Source organism: Schistocerca americana, chromosome 6 (genome assembly GCF_021461395.2).
Source record: "Schistocerca americana isolate TAMUIC-IGC-003095 chromosome 6, iqSchAmer2.1, whole genome shotgun sequence".
NCBI lineage: Eukaryota > Metazoa > Arthropoda > Insecta > Orthoptera > Acrididae > Schistocerca > Schistocerca americana.
In genome coordinates, this window is record NC_060124.1 from 652581390 (window position 1) to 652602121 (window position 20732).

A 20732-nucleotide genomic window follows, 5' to 3' on the forward strand; every position below is an offset into this window, starting at 1 on the left:
GCAGCAATAGACCCTTGGAGACACGTCGGCTGGAGGACGATGTATTGAATCTCGACGCAATTTGAGTGTTCCATCGTCATTAGGAGGCGATGAACGTTACAATTAACTATCATTTTAGCGTCGGATTCTAAAATCTACTCACAGGAGAAGGACCATATGGTGCCCGAGACAGCAGTATCCCCTTGGATACAAGTCGGCTGGAGGACGATGTATTGAATCTCGACGCTATTTGAGTGTTCCATCGTCATTAGGAGGCCCTGAAAGTTACAATTAACTATCAGTTTTGCGTCGGATTAGAAAGTCTAGACTCACAGGAAAAAGACCATTAGGTGCCACAGGCACAGGCACCTTTGGAGACAAGTCGGCTGGTGGTCGATGTAATGAATCTCGACGCAATATGAGCGTTCCATCGTCATTAGGAGGCCCTGAACGTTACTATTAACTATCAGTTTCGCGTCGGATTAGAAAATCTAGACTTACAGGAGACGGACCATAGGGTTTCCGAGGCAGCAATATCCCCTTGGAGACAAGTCCGGAGGAGGAGGAAGAATTGAATCTCGACGCAATTTGATTGTTTCATCGTCATTAGGAGGCCCTGGTCGTTACAATTAACGATCAGTTTCGCGTCGGATTCGAAAATCTAGACTCACAGGAGACGGACCATATTGCGCCCGAGTGAGCAATATCCCCTTGGAGACAAGTCGGCTGGACGACGATGTATTGAATCTCGACGCAATTTGAGTGTTCCATCGTCATTAGGAGGCCCAGAACGTTACAATTAACTATCAGTTTTGCGTCGGATTCGAAAATCTAGACTCACAGGAGAACGACCATAAGGTGCTCGAGGCAGCAATAGACCCTTGGCGACAGGTCGGCTGAAGGTCGATGTAACGAATCTCGACGCAATTTGAGTGTTCCATCGTCATTAGGAGGCCCTGAACGTTACAATTAACTATTTGTCTGCGTCGGATTCGAAAATGTAGACTCACAGGAGAACGACAATAAGGTGCCCGAGGCCGCAATAGACCCTTGGAGACAAGTCGGCTGAAGGTCGATGTACTGAATCTCGACGCAATATGAGTGTTCCATCGTCATTAGGAGGCCCTGAACTTTACAATTAACTATCAGTTTCGCGTCGGATTCGAAAATCTAGACGCACAGGAGACGGACGATATGGTGCCCGAGGCAGCAATACCCCATTGGGGACAAATCGGCTGGAGGACGATGTATCGAATCTCGACGCAATTTGAGTGTTCCATCGTCATTAGGGGGCCCTGAACGTTACAATTAACTATCAGTTTTGCGTCGGATTCGACAATGTAGACATACAGGAGTACGACCATAAGGTGCCCGAGGCAGCAGTAGACCCTTGGAGACAAGTCGGCTGATGTATTGAATATCGACGCAATTTGAGTGTTCCATCGTCATTAGGAGGCCCTGAACGTTTCAATTAACTATCAGCTATGCGTCGGATTCGAAAATCTAAACTCACAGGAGAACGACCATAAGGTGCCCGAGGCAGCAATATCCCCATGGAGACAAGTCGGCTGGAGGACGATGTATTGACTCTCGACGCAATTTGAGTGTTCCATCGTCATTAGGAGGCCCTGAACGTTACAATTAACTATCAGTTTGGGTCGGATTCGATAATCTAGACAAACAGGAGAACGACCATAAGGTGCCCGAGGCAGCATGAGACCTTTGGAGACAAGTCGGCTGAAGGACGATGTACTGAATCTCGACGCAATATGAGTGTTCCATCTTCATTAGGAGGCCCTGAACGTCACAATTAACTATCAGTTTCGCGTCGGAACGAAAATCTAGACGCACAGGAGACGGACGATATGGTGCCCGAGGCAGCAATTCCCCGTTGGACATAAATCGGCTGGAGGACGATGTATTGAATCTCGACGCAATTTGAGTGTTCCACCATTAGGAGGCCCTGAACGTTACAATTAACTATCAGTTATGCGTCGGATTCTACAATGTAGACTTACAGGAGAACGACCATAAGGTGCCCGAGGCAGCAATAGACCCTTGGAAACAAGTCGGGTGGAGGACGATGTATTGAATATCGACGCAATTTGAGTGTTCCATTGTCATTAGGAGGCCCTCAACGTTACAATTAACTATCAGTTTTGCGTCGGATTCGAAAATCTAGAGTCACAGGAGAACGACCATAAGGTGCCCGAGGCAACAATAGACCCTTGGAGACTAGTCGGCTGAGAGACGATGTATTGAATCTCGACGGAATCTGAGTGTTCCTTCGTCATTAGTAGGCCCTGAACGTTACAATTAACTATCAGTTTTGCGTCGTATTCGAAAATCTAGACTCACAGGAGTCGGACCATACGCTGCCCGAAGCCGCAATGTCCCCTTGGAGACAAGTCAGCTGGAGGACGATGTCTTGAATCTCGACGCAATTTGTGTGTTCCATCGTCATTAGGAGGCCCTGAATGTTACAATGAACTATCAGTTTTGCGTCGGATTCAAATATCTATTCTCACAGGAAGACAACCATAAGGTGCCCGAGACAGCAATAGACCTTTGGAGACAAGTCGGCTGAATGACGATGTATTGCATCTCGACACAATTTGAGTGTTCCATCGTCATTAGGAGACCCTGAACGTTACAATTAACCATCCGTTTTGCGTCAGGTTCGAAAATCTAGACTCACAGGACACGGACCATAAGGTGCCCGAGGCAGCAATATCCCCTTGGAGACAAGTCGACTGGAGGACGTTGTATTGAATCTCGACGCAATTTGAGTGTTCCATCCTCATTAGGAGCCCCTGAACGTTACAATTAACTATCAGTTTTGCGTCGGTATCGAAAATCTAGACTCACAGCAGAAAGTCCATTAGTTGCCACAGGCTGCAATAGACCCTTGGAGACAAGTCGGCTGAAGGACGATGTATTGAATCTCGACGCAATTTGAGTGTTCTATCGCCATTAGGAGGCCCTGAACGTTGCAATGAACGATCAGTTTCGCGTTGGATTCGAAAATCTAGACTCACAGGAGACGGACCATATGGTGCCCGAGTCAGCAATATCCCCTTGGAGGCAAGTCGGCTGGAGGGCGATGTGTTGAATCTCGACGCAGTTTGAGTGTTCCATCGTTATTAAGAGTCCTTGAACGTTACAATTAACCATCAGTTTTGCGTCGGATTCGATAATCTAGACTCACAGGAGAACGACCATAAGTTGCCCGAGGCAGCAAAAACCTTTGGAGACAAGTCGGCTGGACGACGATGTATTGAATCTCGACGCAATTTGAATGTTCCATCGTCGTTAGGAGGCCCTGAACACTACAATTAACTATCAGTTTCGCGTCGGATTCGTAAATCTAGACTCACCGGAGACGGACCATATGGTGCCCGAGTGAGCAATATCCCCTTGGAGACAAGTTGGCTGGAGGACGATGTATTGAATCTCGACAAAATATGAGTGTTCCATCGTCATTAGGAGGCCCTGAACGTTACAATTAACTATCAGTTTCGCGTCGGATTCGAAAATCTAGACTCACAGAAGACGGACCATAAGGTGCCCGAGGCAGCAATATCCCCTTGGAGACAAGTCGGCTGGAGGACGATGTATTGCATCTCGACGCAATTTGAGTGTTCCATCGTCATTAGGAGGCCCTGAACGTTTCAATTAACTATCAGTTTTGCGTCGGATTCGAAAATCTAGACTCACAGGAAAACGACCATAAGGTTTCCGAGGTAGCAATAGACCCTTGGAGAAAAGTCGGCTGAAGGACGATGAACTGAATATCGACGCAATATGAGTGTTCCGTCGTCATTACGAGGCCCTGAACGTTACAATTAACTATTAGTTTCGAGTCGTATTCGAAAATCTAGACGCACAGGAGACGCACGATATGGTGCCCGATGCAGCAATACCCCGTTGGAGACAAATCGGCAGGAGGACGATGTACTGAATCTCGACGCAATTTGAGTGTTCCATCGTCATTATAATGCCCTGAACCTTACAAGTCACTATCAGTTTTGCGTCGGATTCGACAATCTAGACTTACAGGAGAACGACCATTTGGTGCCCGAGGCAGCGATAGATCCTTGGAGACAAGCCGGCTGGTGGACGATGTATTGAATATCAACGCAATTTGAGTGTTACATCGCCATTAAGAGGCCCTGAACGTTACAATTAACTATCAGATTTGCGTCGGATTTAATAATCTAGACTCACAGGAGAACGACCATAAGGTGTGCGAGACAGCAATAGATCCTTGGAGGCAAGTCGGCTGGAGGACGATGTATTGAATCTCGACGCAATTTCAGTGTTCCATCGTCATTAGGAGGCGCTAAACGTAACAATTAACTATCAGTTATGCGTCGGATTCGAAAATCTAGACTCACAGGAGAAGGACCAATTGGTGCCCGAGGCAGCCATAGATCCTTGGAGACAAGTCGGCTGGAGGACGATGTATTGAATATCGACGCAATTTGAGTGTTCCATTGTCATTAGGAGGCCCTGAACGTTACAATTAACTTTCATTTTTGCTTCGGATTCGAAAATCTAGACTCACAGGAGAACGGCCAATTGGTGCCCGAGGCGGCAATAGACCCTTCGAGACAAGTCGGCTGATGGACGATGAATTCAATCACCACGCAATGTAAGTGTTCCATCGTCATTAAGAGGCCCTGAACGTTACAATTAACTATCATTAGGAGGCCCTGAACGTTACAATTAACGATCAGTTTCGAGTCGGATACGAAAAGCTAGACGCACAGGAGACGGACCATACGGTGCCCGAAGATGCAATATCCCTTTGGAGACAAGTCGGCTGGAGGACGTTGTTTTGAATCTCGACGCAATTTGAATGTTCCATTGTCATTAGGAGGCCCTGAACGTTACAATTAACACTCAGTTTTGCGTCGGATTCGACAATCTACGCATACAGGTGAACGACCATAAGGTGCCCGAGGTAGCAATATCCCCTTGGAGACAAGTCGGCTGGAGGACGATGTATTGAATGTGGACGCAATTTGAGAGTTCCATCGTCTTTAGAACGCCCTGAATGTGACAATTAACTATCAGTTTTGCGTCGGAATCGAAAATCTAGACTCACAGGAGACGGACCATAAGGTGCCCGAGGCAGCAATAGACCTTTGGAGACAAGTCGGCTGAAGGGCGATGTATTGAATCTCGACGCCATTTGAGTGTTCCATCGTCATTAGAAGGCCCTGAAAATTACAAGTAACTTTCAGTTTTGCGTCGGATTCGACAGTCTAGACTTACAGAAGAACGACCATAAGGTTCCCGAGACAGCAATATCCCCTTGGAGACAAGTCGGCTGGAGGATGCTGTATTGAATCTCTACGCAATTTGAGTGTTCCATCGTCATTAGGAGGCCCTGAACCTTACAATTAACAGTTTCGCGTCTGATTCGAAAATCTAGACTCACAGGGAAGGACCATATAGTGCCCGAGGCTGCAATATCCCCTTGTAGACAAGTCGGCTGGAGCACGATGTATTGAATCTCGACGCAATTTGAGTGTTCCATCGTCATTAGGAGGCCCTGAACGTTACAATTAACAATCAGCTATGCGTCGGATTCGAAAATCTAAACTCACAGGAGAACGACCATAAGGTGCCCGAGGCAGCAATATCCCCATGAAGACAAGTCGGGTGGAGGACGATGTATTGAATCTCGACGCAATTTGGGAGTTCCATCGTCATTAGGAGACCACGAACGTTACAATTAACCATCAGTTCTGCGTCGGATTCTGAAATCTAGACTCACAGGAGAAAGTCCATTAGGTGCCACAGGCTGCAATAGACTCTTGGAGACAACTCGGCTGGAGGACGATGTACTGAATCTCGACGCAATTTGAGTGTTCCATCGTCATTAGGAGTCCCTGAACGTTACAATTAACTGTCAGTCTCGCGTCGGATTCTAAAATCTAGACTTACAGGAGACGAACCATATGGTTCCCGAGGCAGCAATATCTCCTTGGAGACAAGTCGAATGGATGACGATGTATTGAATCTCGACGCAATTTGAGTGTTCCATCGTAATTAGGAGGCCCTGAACGTTACAATTAACTATCAGTTATGCGTTGGATTCGAAAATCTAAACTCGCAGAAGAACGACCATAAGGTGCCCGAGGCAGCAATATCCCCATGGAGACAAGGCGGCTGGAGGGCGATGTATTGAATCTCGACGCAATTTGAGTGTTGCATCATCATTAGGATGCCCTGAACGTTACAATTAACTATCAGTTTTGCGTCGGATAATAAAAAATGTAGATTCACAGGAGAAGGTGCTACAGGCAGCAGTAGACCCTATGAAACAAGTCGGCGGTGGCCGATGTATTGAATCTCGACGCAATTTGAGTTTTCCATTGTCATTAGGAGGCCCTGCGCTTTACATGTAACTGTCAGTTTTGCGTCGGACTCGACAATATAGCCTTACAGAAGAACGACAATAAAGTTCCCGAGGCACCATTAGACCCTTGGAGACAAGTCGGCTGGAGGACGATGTATTGAATCTCGACGCAATTTGAGTGTTCCATCGTCATTAGCAGGCCCTGAACGTTACAATTAATTATCAGTCTCGCGTCGGATTCGAAAATCTAGACTTATAGGAGACGAACCGTATGGTTCCCGAGGCAGCAATATCCACTTGGAGAAATGTCGGCTGGAGGACGATGTATTGAATCTCGACGCAATTTGAGTGTTCCATCGTCATTAGCAGGCCCTGAACGTTACAATTAATTATCAGTCTCGCGTCGGATTTGAAAATCTAGACTTACAGGAGACGAACCATATGGTTCCCGAGGCAGCAATATCCACTTGGAGACAAGTCGGCTGGAGGACGATGTATTGCATCTCGACGCAATTTGAGTGTTCCATCGTCATTAGGAGGCCCTGAACGTTACAATTAACTATCAGTTTTGCGTCGGTTTCGAAAATCTAGACTCACAGGAGAACGACCATAAGGTGCCCGAGGCAGCAATAGACCCTTAGAGACAAGTCGGCTGGAGGACGATGTATTGAATCTCGACGCAATTTGTGTGTTCCATCGACATTAGGAGGCCCTGAACGTTTCAACTAACTTTTAGTTATGCGTCGGATTCGAAAATCTAAACTCACAGGAGAACGACCATAAGGTGCTCGAGGCAGCAATATACCCTTGGTGACAGGTCGACTGAAGGTCGATGTAACGAATCTCGACGCAATTTGAGTGTTCCATCGTCATTAGGAGGCCCTGAACGTTACAATTAACTATCAGTTTGCGTCGGATTTGAAAATCTAGACTCACAACAGAACGACCATAAGGTTTCCGAGGTAGCAATAGACCCTTGGAGAAAAGTCGGCTGAAGAACGATGAACTGAATATCGACGCAATATGAGTGTTCCATCGTCATTAGGAGGCCCTGAACGTTACAATTAACTATCAGTTTCGAGTCGTATTCGAAAATCTAGACGCACAGGAGACGCACGATATGGTGCCCGATGCAGCAATACCCCGTTGGAGACAAATCGGCAGGAGGACGATGTATTGAATCTCGACGCAATTTGAGTGTTCCATCGTCATTAGAATGCCCTGAACCTTACAAGTCACTATCAGTTTTGCGTCGGATTCGACAATCTAGACTTACAGGAGAACGACCATTTGGTGCCCGAGGCAGCGATAGATCCTTGGAGACAAGCCGGCTGGTGGACGATGTATTGAATATCAACGCAATTTGAGTGTTACATCGCCATTAAGAGGCCCTGAACGTTACAATTAACTATCAGATTTGCGTCGGATTTAAAAATCTAGACTCACAGGAGAACGACCATAAGGTGTGCGAGACAGCAATAGTTCCTTGGAGGCAAGTCGGCTGGAGGACGATGTATTGAATCTCGACGCAATTTCAGTGTTCCATCGTCATTAGGAGGCACTAAACGTAACAATTAACTATCAGTTATGCGTCGGATTCGAAAATCTAGACTCACAGGAGAAGGACCAATTGGTGCCCGAGGCAGCCATAGATCCTTGGAGACAAGTCGGCTGGAGGACGATGTATTGAATATCGACGCAATTTGAGTGTTCCATTGTCATTAGGAGGCCCTGAACGTTACAATTAACTTTCAGTTTTGCTTCGGATTCGAAAATCTAGACTCACAGGAGAACGGCCAATTGGTGCCCGAGGCGGCAATAGACCCTTCGAGACAAGTCGGCTGATGGACGATGAATTCAATCACCACGCAATGTAAGTGTTCCATCGTCATTAAGAGGCCCTGAACGTTACAATTAACTATCATTAGGAGGCCCTGAACGTTACAATTAACGATCAATTTCGTGTCGGATACGAAAAGCTAGACGCACAGGAGACGGACCATACGGTGCCCGAAGATGCAATATCCCTTTGGAGGCAAGTCGGTTGGAGGACGTTGTATTGAATCTCGACGCAATTTGAATGTTCCATTGTCATTAGGAGGCCCTGAACGTTACAATTAACAATCAGTTTTGCGTCGGATTCGACAATCTACGCATACAGGTGAACGACAATAAGGTGCCCGAGGTAGCAATATCCCCTTGGAGACAAGTCGGCTGGAGGACGATGTATTGAATCTCGACGCAATTTGAGTGTTCCATCGTCATTAGGTCGCCCTGAATGTGACAATTAACTATCAGTTTTGCGTCGGAATCGAAAATCTAGACTCACAGGAGACATACCATAAGGTGCCCGAGGCAGCAATAGACCTTTGGAGACAAGTCGGCTGAAGGGCGATGTATTGAATCTCGACGCCATTTGAGTGTTCCATCGTCATTAGAAGGCCCTGAAAGTTACAAGTAACTTTCAGTTTTGCGTCGGATTCGACAGTCTAGACTCTCAGGAGAACGACCATAAGGTTCCCGAGACAGCAATGTCCCCTTGGAGACAAGTTGGCTGGAGGATGCTGTATTGAATCTCTACGCAGTTTGAGTGTTCCATCGTCATTAGGAGGCCCTGAACCTTACAATTAACAGTTTCGCGTCTGATTCGAAAATCTAGACTCACAGGGAAGGACCATATAGTGCCCGAGGCTGCAATATCCCCTTGTAGACAAGTCGGCTGGAGCACGATGTATTGAATCTCGACGCAATTTGAGTGTTCCATCGTCATTAGGAGGCCTTGAACGTTAAAATTAACTATCAGTTTTGCGTCGGAATCGATAATCTATACTCAAAGGAGAACGACCAAAGGTGCCCGAGGCAGCAATATCCCCTTGTAGACAAGTCGGCTGGAGGACGATGTACTGAATCTAAACGCAATTTGAATGTTCATCATTAGGATGCCCTGAACTTTACAATTAACTATCAGTTTCGCGTCAGATTCGAGAATCTAGACTCACAGGAGACGGACCATATGGTGCCCGAGGAAGCAATATCCCCTAGGAGACAAGTCGGCTGGAGGACGAGGTATTGAATATCGACGAAATTTGGGTGATCCATCGTCATTAGCAGGCCTTCAACGTTACAATTAACTATCAGATTTGCGTCGGATTTGAAAATCTAGACTCACAGTAGAACGACCATAAGGTGCCCTAGGCAGCAATAGACCCTTGGAGACAAGTAGGCCGAATGACGATTTATTGAATCTCGACGCAATTTGAGTGTCCCATCGTCTTTAGGAGGCCCTGAAAGTTTCAATTAACTATCAGTTTCGTGTCTGATTGGAAAATCTAGACCCACAGGGAAGGACCATATAGTGCCCGAGGCAGCAATATCCCCTTGTAGACAAGTCGGCTGGCGCACGATGTATTGAATCACGACACAATATGAGTGTTCCATTGTCATTAGGAGGCCCTGAACGTTACAAGTAACTATCAGTTTTGCGTCGGATTCGACAATCTAGACTTACAGGAGAACGACCATAATGTGCCCGAGGCAGCAATAGACCCTTGGAGACAAGTCGGCTGGAGGACGATGTATTGGATCTCGACGCAATTTGAGTGTTCCATCGTCATTAGGTGGCCCTGAACGTTACAATTAACTAATATTTTTGCGTCGGATTCGACAATCTAGACTCACAGGAGAACGACCATAAGGTGCCCGAGGCAGCAGTAGACCCTTGGGGACAAGTCGACTGAAGGACGATGTATTGAATCTCGACGCAATTTGAGTGTTCCATCGTCATTAGGAGGCCCTGAATGTTACAATTAACTATCAGTCTCGCGTCGGGTTCTCAAAATCTAGACTCACAGGAGACGGACCATATGGTGCCCGAGGAAGCAATATCCCCTTGGAGACAAGTCGGCTGGAGCACGATGTATTGAATCTCGACGCAATTTGAGTGTTCCATCGTCATTAGGAGGCCCTGAACGTTACATTTAACTATCAGTTTCGCGTCTGATTCGAAAATCTAGACTCACCGGGAAGGACCATATAGTGCCCGAGGCAGCAATATCCCCTTGTAGAAATGTCAGCTGGCAGACGATGTATTGAATCACGACACAATTTGAGTGTTCCATCGTCATTAGGAGGCCCTGAAAGTTAGAAGTAACTATGATTTTTGCGTCGGATTCGACAATCTAGACTTTAGGAGACCGACCATAAAGTGTCCGAGGCACCAATCGACCCTTGGAGACAAGACGGCTGGAGGACGATGTATTGAATCTCGACGCAATTTGAGTGTTCCATCGTCAGTAGGATGCCCTGAAAGTTACAATTAACTATAAGTTTTGCGTCGGATTCGAAAATCTAGACTCACAGGCAGCAATAGACCATATGAAACAAGTCGCCTGGTGGCCGATGTATTGAATCTCGACGCAACTTGAGTGTTCCATCGTCATTAGGAGGCCCTGAACGTTACAAGTAAGTATCAGTTTTGCGTGGGATTCGACAATCTAACCTTACAGGAGAACGACCATAAAGTGCCCGAGGCACCAATAGACCCTTGGAGACAAATCGGCTGGAGGACGATGCACTGAATCTAGACGCAATTTGAATGTTCGTCATTAAGATGCACTGAACGTTACTATTAACTATCAGATTCGCGTCAGATTCGAGAATCTAGACTCACAGGAGACGGACCATATGGTGCCCGTGGAAGCAACATGCCTTTGGAGACAAGTCGGCTGGAGGACGATGTATTGAATATCGACGAAATTTGAGTGGTCCATCGTCATTTGCAGGCCTTCAACGTTACAATTAACTATCAGATTTGCGTCGGATTTGAAAATCTAGACTCACAGTAGAACGACCATAAGGTGCCCGAGGCAGCAATAGACCCTTGGCGACAAGTGGCTGAATGACGGTGTATTGAATCTCGACGCAATTTGAGTGATCCATCGTCATTAGGAGGCCCTGAACGTTACAATTAACTATCAGTTTTTTTCGGATTCGAAAATCTAGACTCACAGGAGAACGACCAATTGGTGACCGAGCCAGCATTAGATCCTTGGAGACAAGTCGGCTGGAGGACGAAGTATTGAATATCGACGCAATTTGAGTGTTCCATTAGGAGGCAGTGAACGTTACAATTAACTATCAGTTTTGGGTCGGATTCGAAAATGTATTCTCACAGGAAGACGACCATAAGGTGCCCGAGGCAGCAATAGACCTCTGGAGACAAGTCGGCTGAAGGACGATGTATTGAATCTCGACGCAATTTGAATGTTCCATCGTCATTAGGAGGCCGTGAACGTTACAATTAACTATCAGTTTCGCGTCGGATTTGAAAATCTAGACTCACAGGAGACGGACCATAAGGTGCCCGAGGCAGCAATATCCCCTTGGAGACAAGTCGGCTAAAGGACGATGTATTGAATCCCGACGCAATTTGAGTTTTGCATCGTCATTAGGAGGCCCTGAACGTTACAATTAACTATCAATTTTGCGCCGTATCCGACAATCTAGACTCAAAGGAGAACGACCATTAGGCCCGCGAGGCAGCAATAGACCCTTCGTGACAAGTCGGCTGAAGGACGATGTATTGAATCTCGACGCAATTTGAGTGTTCCATCGTCATTAGGAGGCCCTGAGCGTTACAATTAACTATCAGTTTCGCGTCGGATTCGAAAATCTAGGCTCACAGGAGAAGGTGCCACAGGCAGCAATAGATCCTATGAAACAAGTCGGCTGGTGGCCGATGTATTGAATCTCGACGCAATTTGAGTGTTCCGTCGTCATTAGGAGGCCCTAAACGTTACAAGTAACTATCAGTTTTGCGTCGGATTCGACAATCTAGACATAGAGGAGAACGACCATAAAGTGCCCGAGGCACCAATAGACAATTGGAGACAAGTCGGCTGGAGGACGATGTATTGAATCTCAAGGCAATTTTAGTGTTCGTCATTAGGAGACCCTGAACGTTACAATTAACTACCAGTTTCGTGTCGGATTCGAAAATCTAGACTCACAGGAGACGGACCATATGGTGCTCGTGGAAGCAATATGCCCTTGGAGACAAGTCGGCTGTAGGACGATGTATTGAATATCGACGCAATTTATGTGTTCCATCGTCATTAAGAGGCCCTGAACGTTACAATTAACTATCAGATTTGCGACGGATTTTAAATCCTGACTCACAGGAGAACGACCATAAGGTGCCCGAGGCAGCAATAGACCCTTGGAGACAAGTCGGCTGAATGACGATGTATTGAATCTCGACGCAATTTGAGTGTTCCATCGTCATTAGGAGGCCCTGAACGTTTCAATTAACTATCAGTTTCGTGTCTGATTCGAAAATCTAGACCCACAGGGAAGGACCATATAGTGCCCGAGGCAGCAATATCCCCTTGTAGACAAGTCGCCTGGCGGACGATGTATTGAATCACGACACAATTTGGGTGTTCCATCGTCATTAGGAGGCCCTGAACGGTACAAGTTACTATCAGTTTTGCGTCGGATTCGACAATCTAACCTTACAGGAGAACGACCATAAAGTGCCCGAGGCACCAATAGACCCTTGGAGACAAGTCGGCTGGAGGACGATGTATTGAATCTCGGGGGAATTTGAGTGTTCGTCATTAGGAGACCCTGAACGTTACAATTAACTATCAGTTTCGCGTAGGATTCGAAAATCTACACTCACAGGAAACGGACCATATGGTGCTAGTGGAAGCAATATGCCCTTGGAGACAAGTCGGCTGTAGGACGAGTATTGAATATCGACGCAATTTGAGTGCTCCATCGTCATTAGGAGGCCCTGAACGTTACAATTAACTATCAGTTTTGCGACGGATTCGACAATCTAGACTCACAGGAGAACGACCATAAGGTGCCCGAGGCAGCAATAGACCCTTGGAGACAAGTCGGCTGAAGGACGATGAATTGAATCTCGACGCAATTTGAGTGTTCCATCGTCATTAGGATGCCTTGAACGTTACAATTAACTATCAGTCTCGCGTCGGGTTCGATAATCTAGACTCACAGGAGACGGACTATATGGTTGCCGAGGCAGCAATATGCTCTTGGAGACATGTCGGCTGGAGGACGATGTATTGAATCTCGACGCAATTTCAATGTTCGTCATTAGGAGACCCTGAACGTTACAATTAACTATCAGTCTCGCGTCTGATTCGAAAATCTAGACTTACATGAGACAAACCATATGGTTCCCGAGGCAGCAATCCCCCCTTGGAGACAAGTCGGCTGGAGGAAGATGTATTGTATCTCGACGCAATTTGAGTGTTCCATCGTCATTACGAGGCCCTGAACGTTACAATTACCTATCAGTTTCGCGTCGCATTCGAAATTCTAGACTCACAGGAGAAGGTGCCAAAGGCAGCATTAGATCCTATGAAACAAGTCGGCTGGTGGCCGATGTATTGAATCTCGACGCAATTAGAGTGTTCCGTCGTCATTAGGAGGCCCTAAACGTTACAAGTAACTATCAGTTTTGCGTCGGATTCGACAGTCTAAACATAGAGGAGAACGACCATAAAGTGCCCGAGGCACCAATAGACATTTGGACACTAGTCGGCTGGAGGACGATGTATTGAATCTCGACGCAATTTGAGTGTTCCATCGTCATTACGAGGCCCTGAACGTTACAATTAACTATCAGTTTTGCGTCGGATTCGAAAATCTAGACTCACAGGAGAACGACCATAAGGTGCCTGAGGCAGCAATAGACCCTTGGAGACAAGTCGGCTTAAGGACGATGTACTAAATCTCGACGCAATTTGAGTGTTACATCGTCATTAGGAGGCCCTGGACGTTACAATTAACTATCAGTTTCGCGTCGGATTCAAAAATCTAGACTCACAGGAGCTGGACCATATGGTGCCCGAGGCAGCAATATCCCCTTGAAGACAAGTCGGCTGGAGGACGATGTATTGAATCTCGACGCAAATTGAGTGTTCCATCGTCATTACGAGGCCCTGATCGTTACAATTAACCATCAGTTTTGGGTCGGATTCGATAATCTAAACTCAAAGGAGAACGACAATAAGGTGCCCGAGGCAGCAAAAACCCTTGGAGACAAGTCGGCTGGAGGACGATGTATTGAATCTCGAGGGAATTTGAGTGTTCGTCATTAGGAGACCCTGAACGTGACAATTAACTATCAGTTTCGCGTCGGATTCGAAAATCTAGACTCACAGGAAACGGACCATATGGTGCTCGTGGAAGCAATATGCCCTTGGAGACAAGTCGGCTGTAAGACGATGTATTGAATATCGACGCAATTTGAGTGCTCCATCGTCATTAGGAGGCCCTGAACGTTACAATTAACTATCAGATTGCGTCGGATTTTAAATCTAGACTCACAGGAGAACGACCATAATGTGCCCGAGGCAGCAATAGACCCTTGGAGACAAGTCGGCTGAATGACGATGTATTGAATCTCGACGCAATTTGAGTGTTCCATCGTCATTAGGAGGCCCTGAACGTTACAATTAACTATCAGTTTCGCGTCGGGTTCGAAAATCTAGACTCACAGGAGACGGACCATATGGTTCCCGAGGCAGCAAAATGCTCTTGGAGATAAGTCGGCTGGAGGACGATGTATTGAATCCCGACGCAATTTCAATGTTCGTCATTAGGAGACCCTGAACGTTACAATTAACTATAAGTTTCGCGTCGGATTGGAAAATCTAGGCACACAGGAGAACGACCAATTGGTTCCCGAGGAAGCAATAGACCCTTGGAGACAAGACGGCTGAAGGACGATGTATTGCATCTCGACGTAATTTAACTGTTCCATCGTCATTAGGAGGCCCTGAACGTTAAAATTAACTATCAGTTTCGAGTCGGGTACGAAAATCTAGACCCACCGAAGACGGACCATTCGGTGCCCGAAGCAGCAATATCCTCTTGGAGATAAGTCGGCTGGAGGACGCTGTATTGAATCTCGCCGCAATTTGAGTGTTCCATCGTCATTAGGAGGCAGTGAACGTTACAATTAACTATCAGTTTTGCGTCGGATTCGAAAATCTATTCTCACAGGAAGACGACCATAAGGTGCCCGAGGCAGCAATAGACCTCTGGAGACAAGTCGGCTGGAGGACGATGTATTGAATCTCGACGCAATTTGAGTGTTCCATCGTCATTAGGAGGCCGTGAACGTTACAATTAACTATCAGTTTCGCGTCGGATTCCAAAATCTAGACTCACAGGAGAAGGTGCCACAGGCAGCAATAGATCCTATGAAACAAGTCGGCTGGTAGCTGATGTATTGAATCTCGACGCAATTTGAGTGTTCCGTCGTCATTAGGAGGCCCTAAACGTTACAAGTAACTATCAGTTTTGCGTCGTATTCGACAATCTAGACATAGAGGAGAACGAACATAAAGTGCCCGAGGCACCAATAGACAATTGGAGACAAGTCGGCTGTAAGACGATGTATTGAATATCGACGCAATTTGAGTGCTCCATCGTCATTAGGAGGCCCTGAACGTTACAATTAACTATCAGATTGCGTCGGATTTTAAATCTAGACTCACAGGAGAACGACCATAATGTGCCCGAGGCAGCAATAGACCCTTGGAGACAAGTCGGCTGAATGACGATGTATTGAATCTCGACGCAATTTGAGTGTTCCATCGTCATTAGGAGACCCTGAACGTTACAATTAACTACCAGTTTCGTGTCGGATTCGAAAATCTAGACTCACAGGAGACGGACCATATGGTGCTCGTGGAAGCAATATGCCCTTGGAGACAAGTCGGCTGTAGGACGATGTATTGAATACCGACGCAATTTATGTGTTCCATCGTCATTAAGAGGCCCTGAACGTTTCAATTAACTATGAGATTTGCGACGGATTTTAAAACTAGACTCACAGGAGAACGACCATAAGGTGCCCGAGGCACCAATAGACCCTTGGAGACAAGTCGGCTGAATGACGATGTATTGAATCTCGACGCAATTTGAGTGTTCCATCGTCATTAGGAGGCCCTGAATGTTTCAAATAACTATTCGTTTCGTGTCTGATTCGAAAATCTAGACCCACAGGGAAGGACCATATAGTGCCCGAGGCAGCAATATCCCCTTGTAGACAAGTCGGCTGGAGGACGATGTATTGAATCACGACGCAATTTGAGTGTTCCATCGTCATTAGGAGGCCCTGGACGTTACAATTAACTATCACTTTCGCGTCGGATTCAAAACTCTAGACTCACAGGAGCTGGACCATATGGTGCCCGAGGCAGCAATATCCCCTTGGAGACAAGTCGGCTGGAGGACGATTTATTGAATCTCGACGCAAATTGAATGTTCCATCGTCATTAGGAGGCCCTGAAAGTTACAATTATCTATCAGTTTCGTGTCCGATTCGAAAATCTAGACCCACAGGGAAGGACCATATAGTGCCCGAGGCAGCAATATCCCCTTGTAGACAAGTCGGCTGGAGGACGATGTATTGAATCACGACACAATTTGAGTGTTCTATCGTCATTAGGAGGCCATGAACGTTACAAGTAACTATCAGTTTTGCGTCGGATTCGACAATGTAGACTTACAGGAGAACGACCATAAAATGCCTGAGGCACCAATTGACCCTTGGAGACGAGTCGGCTGGAGGACGATGTATTGAATATCGACGCAATTTCAATGTTCGTCATTAGGAGAGACTGAACGTTACAATTAACAATCAGTTTCGCGTCGGAATCGAAAATCTAGACTCACAGGAGACGTTCCATATGGTGCCCGTTCAAGCAATATCGCCTTGGAGACAAGTCGGCTGGAGAATGATGTATTGAAACTCGACGCAATTTGAGTGTTCCATCGTCATTAGGATGCCCTGAACGATACAATTATCTGTCAGTTTTGCGTCGGATTAGAAAATCTAGACTCACAGGAGAACGATCATAACGTGCCCGAGGCAGCAATAGACCCTTGGAGACAAGTCGGCTGAATGACGATGTATTGAATCTCGACGCAATTTGAGTGTTCCATCGTCATTCGGAGGCCCTGAACGTTACAATTATCTATCAGTTTCGCGTCTGATTCGAAAATATAGACCCACAGGGAAGGACCATATAGTGCCCGAGGCAGCAATATCCCCTTGTAGACAAGTCGGCTGGAGGACGAAGTATTGATTCACGACACAATTTAAGTGTTTTATCGTCATTAGGAGGCCCTGAACGTTACAAGTAACTATAAGTTTTGCGTCGGATTCGACAATCTAGACTTACAAGAGAACGACCATAAAGTGCCCGAGGCACCAATAGACCCATGGAGACAAGTCAGCTGGAGGACGATGTATTGAATCTCGACGTAATTTGAGTGTTCCATCGACATTAGGAGGCCCTGAACGTTACAATTAACTAACAGTTTTGCGACGGATTCGACAATCTAGACTCACAGGAGAACGACCATAAGGTGCCCGAGGCAGCAATAGACCCTTGGAGACAAGTCGGCTGAAGGACGATGAATTGAATCTCGACGCAATTTGAGTGTTCCATCGTCATTAGGATGCCTTGAACGTTACAATTAACTATCAGTCTCGCGTCGGGTTCGAAAATCTAGACTCACAGGAGACGGACCATATGGTTGCCGAGGCAGCAATATGCTCTTGGAGACAAGTCGGCTGGAGGACGATGTATTGAATCTCGACGCAATTTGAGTGTTCCATCGTCATTACGAGGCCCTGAACGTTACAATTACCTATCAGTTTCGCGTCGCATTCGAAATTCTAGACTCACAGGAGAAGGTGCCACAGGCAGCATTAGATCCTATGAAACAAGTCGGCTGGTGGCCGATGTATTGAATCTCGACGCTATTAGAGTGTTCCGTCGTCATTAGGAGGCCCTAAACGTTACAAGTAACTATCAGTTTTGCGTCGGATTCGACAGTCTAGACATAGAGGAGAACGACCATAAAGTGCCCGAGGCACCAATAGACATTTGGACACTAGTCGGCTGGAGGACGATGTATTGAATCTCGACGCAATTTGAGTGTTCAATCGTCATTACGAGGCCCTGAACGTTACAATTAACTATCAGTTTTGCGTCGGATTCGAAAATCTAGACTCACAGGAGAACGACCATAAGGTGCCTGAGGCAGCAATAGACCCTTGGAGACAAGTCGGCTTAAGGACGATGTATTAAATCTCGACGCAATTTGAGTGTTACATCGTCATTAGGAGGCCCTGGACGTTACAATTAACTATCAGTTTCGCGTCGGATTCGAAAATCTAGACTCACAGGAGCTGGACCATATGGTGCCCGAGGCAGCAATATCCCCTTGAAGACAAGTCGGCTGGAGGACGATGTATTGAATCTCGACGCAAATTGAGTGTTCCATCGTCATTAAGAGGCCCTGATCGTTACAATTAACCATCAGTTTTGGGTCGGATTCGATAATCTAAACTCAAAGGAGAACGACAATAAGGTGCCCGAGGCAGCAAAAACCCTTGGAGACAAGTCGGCTGGAGGACGATGTATTGAATCTCGAGGGAATTTGAGTGTTCGTCATTAGGAGACGTTGAACGTGACAATTAACTATCAGTTTCGCGTCGGATTCGAAAATCTAGACTCACAGGAAACGGACCATATGGTGCTCGTGGAAGCAATATGCCCTTGGAGACAAGTCGGCTGTAAGACGATGTATTGAATATCGACGCAATTTGAGTGCTCCATCGTCATTAGGAGGCCCTGAACGTTACAATTAACTATCAGATTGCGTCGGATTTTAAATCTAGACTCACAGGAGAACGACCATAATGTGCCCGAGGCAGCAATAGACCCTTGGAGACAAGTCGGCTGAATGACGATGTATTGAATCTCGACGCAATTTGAGTGTTCCATCGTCATTAGGAGGCCCTGAACGTTACAATTAACTATCAGTTTCGCGTCGGGTTCGAAAATCTAGACTCACAGGAGACGGACCATATGGTTCCCGAGGCAGCAAAATGCTCTTGGAGATAAGTCGGCTGGAGGACGATGTATTGAATCCCGACGCAATTTCAATGTTCGTTATTAGGAGACCCTGAACGTTACAATTAACTATAAGTTTCGCGTCGGATTGGAAAATCTAGACTCACAGGAGAACGACCAATTGGTTCCCGAGGAAGCAATAGACCCTTCGAGACAAGACGGCTGAAGGACGATGTATTGCATCTCGACGTAATTTAAGTGTTCCATCGTCATTAGGAGGCCCTGAACGTTAAAATTAACTATCAGTTTCGAGTCGGGTACGAAAATCTAGACCCACCGAAGACGGACCATTCGGTGCCCGAAGCAGCAATATCCTCTTAGAGATAAGTCGGCTGGAGGACGCTGTATTGAATCTCGCCGCAATTTAAGTGTTCCATCGTCATTAGGAGGCAGTGAACGTTACAATTAACTATCAGTTTTGCGTCGGATTCGAAAATCTATTCTCACAGGAGGACGACCATAAGGTGCCCGAGGCAGCAATAGACCTCTGGAGACAAGTCGGCTGGAGGACGATGTATTGAATCTCGACGCAATTTGAGTGTTCCATCGTCATTAGGAGGCCGTGAACGTTACAATTAACTATCAGTTTCGCGTCGGATTCCAAAATCTAGACTCACAGGAGAAGGTGCCACAGGCAGCAATAGATCCTATGAAACAAGTCGGCTGGTGGCTGATGTATTGAATCTCGACGCAATTTGAGTGTTCCGTCGTCATTAGGAGGCCCTAAACGTTACAAGTAACTATCAGTTTTGAGTCGGATTCGACAATCTAGACATAGAGGAGAACGAACATAAAGTGCCCGAGGCACCAATAGACAATTGGAGACAAGTCGGCTGGAGGACGATGTATTGAATCTCGACGCAAATTGAGTGTTCCATCGTCATTAAGAGGCCCTGATCGTTACAATTAACCATCAGTTCTGGGTCGGATTCGATAATCTAAACTCAAAGGAGAACGACAATAAGGTGCCCGAGGCAGCAATATCCCCTTGTAGACAAGTCGGCTGAGGGACGATGAATTGAATCTCGGGGGAATTTGAGTGTTCGTCATTAGGAGACCCTGAACGTTACAATTAACTATCAGTTTCGCGTCGGATTCGAAAATCTAGACTCACAGGAAACGGACCATATGGTGCTCGTGGAAGCAATATGCCCTTGGAGACAAGTCGGCTGTAAGACGATGTATTGAATCTCGACACAATTTGAGTGTTCCATCGTCATTAGGAGGCCCTGCACGCTACAAGTTACTATCAGTTTTTCGTCGGATTCGACAATCTAGACTTACAGGAGAACGACCATAAAGTGCCCGAGGCACCAGTAGACCCTTGGAGACAAGTCGGCTGGAGGACGATGTATTGAATCTCGACGCAATTTGAGTGTTCCATCGACATTAGGAGGCTCTGAACGTTACAA